This window comes from Helianthus annuus, chromosome 1 (genome assembly GCF_002127325.2).
Source record: "Helianthus annuus cultivar XRQ/B chromosome 1, HanXRQr2.0-SUNRISE, whole genome shotgun sequence".
In the NCBI taxonomy this organism is placed as follows: Eukaryota; Viridiplantae; Streptophyta; class Magnoliopsida; order Asterales; family Asteraceae; genus Helianthus; species Helianthus annuus.
In genome coordinates this window covers 72,635,370-72,640,001 of record NC_035433.2, presented here as the reverse complement: position 1 = coordinate 72,640,001, position 4,632 = coordinate 72,635,370, and the positions used below count along the sequence as shown (strand labels likewise).

General features: G+C 32.8%; 1 long non-coding RNA gene across 1 annotated transcript; it reads left to right on the top strand.

Annotated features, from left to right (window-relative positions):
* The first annotated feature begins 2,110 nt into the window (after positions 1 to 2,110).
* On the top strand, positions 2,111 to 4,334 carry LOC110936838. The gene is made up of 2 exons (XR_002590321.2): positions 2,111 to 2,296; positions 3,987 to 4,334. It is a non-coding gene; the product is annotated as an uncharacterized LOC110936838 (long non-coding RNA).
* The last annotated feature ends 298 nt before the right edge of the window (positions 4,335 to 4,632 follow it).

Here is a 4,632-nt window from a genome sequence, read left to right as displayed (position 1 = left end):
TGGCTTTGAAATGCATTAAAATGGATAGTTGACAATCAGAATAAGACGTAGTTGTAAATAAATGTTGATTAACAATACCAACATGTGTTAGTTTACAAAAACTATTAGCTAACAACATGAGAACGACAATGTACGTGATCTCAAGTCAAACTTAACACATGTTCAAAACTAACGCGATACTTTTGTTTAATCAAACTTTAGGTTTATTTGGCTTTGAGTTTCATCTGCATTATGATGGTTAGAGTACTCTTTAACTTATAACTCAAATTAAGTTTGAATCCTGTACGTGCTCGAAATTTTGTTATAGGTTGGTTTGATCGGTTGGAAATTGCTTCTTATAAGTAGTTGCTATATAGATCCACCAGGCAACTTTGATGATGTAAATCAATGACCAGAATTTGTTTACTCTATTCAAAAATACACTAGCGTTCACTCTAAAACCTCACCCATGTAACATATGTGTAAGAGTATAGAGTTCGAAAATGGAGTCATATAAGAAGAAGGCCGGAGTCCCATACAGGTAGAATGTAAAGAGTGTCATCCCTTAGGCTATAAGGTGTGGTCATGACCACCATGATCCTCCACATTAGTGTCATGTAACCCACCTCTAATCCACCATCCAAAATCACTACCCTAAGGGTGTGGTCATAACCCAAACCAAGCTAGCCTCTTATTTATTTTAATTTATCTTTATCTAAAGAAAAAGGAAATGATTTGTTGAAAAATGGAAAGGAGTACCATGGTTGTCATGGTTTAATCCATGCAAACCATGATGGATCAATCAAGGGGGTGGTATAGCCTTCCATTCATGTTCCTAGGTGGCAAATCATGTCCTAATAATGACCCACACACCCTATAGCCTTAGATACGAGGGGCGACTGGACCAAATTCAATGAGTCAAATCTATATGTGCCTAAGCCTATAATAAGCCTAGATAGAACGTATCTGAACATAAAATGGAATTTAAAGCATCTTGTGGCTTGAAAAAAATATATAAATCAAAGTAATTTTGATCTTTTAACATTGTGACCGTTATTGTGATTAATTGATTATTCATCTAACAAACTTCCTAGAGAAATAAGTTATCTCTATGAAATAATTAACTAAAACACTATGTTACTTATATAGATAATACACAAGGGTCAGGATCATTTCAGAACCATAAATATTTACAGAACTTTCAGAACTCCTAATAAACAAGCATTTTATATATAAATTTTTGTATTTAGGATCTTTTATCATCTATTATATGTATTTCTTTGATTACATACATGTTAAAAGTAGTTTACATATGTTTAATTGCCAAAATTATATATATATGTGTCATAACTAATTACATATATGTAAAAAAACTAGTTTACATATGTGTAATTATAAAATTACATATAAAAATGATAAAATTACTCTTAACATGTATGTAATCGTAAGAATACACATAATAAATGATAAAATTATCCTAAACATAAAAATATATAAATAAAAAGATTGTTTATTAGGAGTTCTGCGAGTACTGTAAATATTTATGGTTCTGAAATGATCCTGACCCCTAATACACAAATAACATATCCTACATAAACAACAATTCCAATTTCAAATATTTTTTCTATAAAGAGTTAAATGTCATTTTAGTCCCTGTGATTTGGGTTATTTTGTCAGTTTAGTCCAAATGTTTCATTTTTCTCCCATGGGTCCAAAAATGTTTCACTGTTGCATTTTATTCCATTGGGTTAACTTCATACATTATTTATGTTAACGAGAAGGGCGATTCGGTCAGTTTATATGACCGAATTGTCTTTCTAGTTAACAGAATTACATATAAAATGACCGAATTGCCATTTTGCTTAACAGAAAAAATAGATTAAGTTAACACAGTAGACTAAAATGACAACGGTGAACCGTTTTTTAACTTAAAAAAATAAAAAATAAAACACTAAACTGACAAAATAAGTCAAACCACATAGTTCCCATTTAACTCTTGTATGAATTAAAATGTTCACATCCACAATAAAATCCAACACAAAGAGATATGCAGACGCTTTAAAGGGTTGACCCTAAATCAACGGTCCAGACTAGTAGTTCCTTTGAACCCCCAGTTCCCACTCGTGGCGCCCACGTTTGGTCAAAGTCAACCCCTTCCCTCTGTATATCCTGGGTATAAATACACATCAATCAGTTATTTCGTACACACAGAAACAGATGGCGCTAGGGTATGTACGAATGTGGCGGTGTGCGGCGGTGTTCACATTAATATTATTGGCTGCTTTCTTCGCTGGCGCAAACGCCCACTTCACCTCAGGTGATCTACTCTCTCTCTTTCAATTTGTTCACTAATGGCGTCTTCTTTAAGATTTGGTTAATTCATTTGTTTTGCTCTCTCGCTGCTCGGCTTTTAGTTTTTAAGTTCACAATTTCTAAGATGCTAAACACTTAATTTAGTACAACCTGAGTTTTTTTTTTTTTTTTTTTGAACGGCAAATTTGGATCATTGTCATTGTATCACTGGTGGAACCACCCGATCATATCGATCTCCACTAAGCAATAACGTCTATACACCAATTCAGGAGGAAACCCAATAAATCTGGGGAAACCCCCTTGTGGCAATCGATCCTAAAACCTATATCTAATGGTCCTTAAGCCTTATCTTACCCCTAAAATGTCACTAGGCTATAATGTCATGGACTGGTTTATTTGGTTTATTTGGCTTATGTTGGTATGTTTTGGGTAAACCTGGCAAAAGGGGTGAGTCGGGTTGGGTGACAGTTTAAAACGTGTTAGCATCAAGCTAGGCTCGGGTCAGGCAGCTATGACTAAAATAAGTTGGGGACAAAAGAGATATAAAATTATAAACTTAGAAAGTAGAAACATGTTATGGAGACGTGGCAATACAATGATACATATCTATTTTAATCATAGTTCAAACTAATAAGTGGTATCATGATTGCTTCCATTCCTGTAATCATTCCCAATCCATATATTGGAGTAATAAGAATGTCTTTCAATAGTCTATTCTATAGTTTAATTAACGTGTCCTTGTATTAATGCATAGCAAGGTTTCAAAAGATATAGAGTTCGTTTTTTTTAGCACAACTACTCAACTAGCTTGACTTTGTTTACAACTTACACTCAATAGTTCATGTTCATCAAATTGAATTTCAAGTATATTTGAGATAAATACCTTTTTTGGCCATATTTATACCTTTTTTTTTTGAACGGCCATTTCATAAAATAGGGCGACTAGCAAGACGCTTGACCCAAAAAAACATACACAAGCAAAACATTACAAACTAAAGTTACACCAATTTCTCCATGATAACTCCTTACACGAAGACCTATTCTTTATCCATAAATATCCTAGCGACTTTATATCTTCAATAATCTTCGCGATGTTTGTTTCCTTGTTTGAGAAAATTAGCTCGTTTCTTGCTTTCCACATACTTCAACAAGCCGTCATTATGATACCTTGAACGATCTTTCTTTTAACCCAATCCGTCTTTAAACTCTTGTGATAACATAATAAATCCCGAACCGAGAATGCAAAAATTAAAAGAAAATTACACCAATTACTTATCACCTGTAATATTTATACTTGAGTTGAGTTTAGAAAACTTTCAATTACCTCGATAATAATGAGATGGGTGATTTTTTTTTTCATGCATCATAAAAAATGTCTTGGAATGTGTAAAACCCACTTGCTTATTACTTGTTTTTTGGTATTCATATACTAAAATTTGTTTCACATAATTGGCCATAACTGATCAACTTTGAATTTTATTATTTTATATATACTTGCAATTTTAGTCATATATCCACTTTTCAAGTATCTACTTTATAATTCTGAAAAACTATGTTAGGTAATTACCTTCGAAGCCAATTCTGATTATGAAGATAAAATGGATTTCTAACATGAATAATGATGTAGAATTAACGTACTCGTTGCTGATGATAAAATACTCACATTAAAAACACGGTTTTATTATTTACGATAGGTGAAGACGAGACAAAGATAGTGACTCGAAGGCTTCTAGGGGTGCATGTTAACGACTATGGTGAACCATCAGCAAATCAAGGGCATGATCCTAGAGGAAAGGGTCGTAAGCCTCCAAAGAAGCGACACAGCTAATTATGTCGACATGAAGGATGACATGGCTACCAACCTATCTACTTAATTGCTAACTGAGGGAATAACAATATATCATGTGTTAATTTTAATTTGATAGTAGTGATGTAACAACGGTATCTAATATTTATGTTTGTGTTTGGTCGTTGCATTATTTGACTGAAAGTTCTATAATTTGTTTAATAAAATTTAAAAAAATATCTACTTGGTTAGACCATGTGTAGTGGTTAGCTCAATAATGCCCCCACCATGGGGCGTTTTGCGACACGTGTCAGTCCAGTCAGTATGGGGGCATTATTGGGGGTTATTGCAAAAGTGTCGTAGTGAGAATAATGCCAAATAACGCCCATGCAATCATTTCACAATTATTTTTTTTAATTTAAAACATAAAATTCTTCATTAATTTAAAATAAAAATTACACTACTTGAAATTAAAAAAAAACCGAAAAAAAACAGAAATATAAAAAACCGAAAAAAAATAAAGTTAAAAAAAAAAGATGATCTAGAGTCCATAT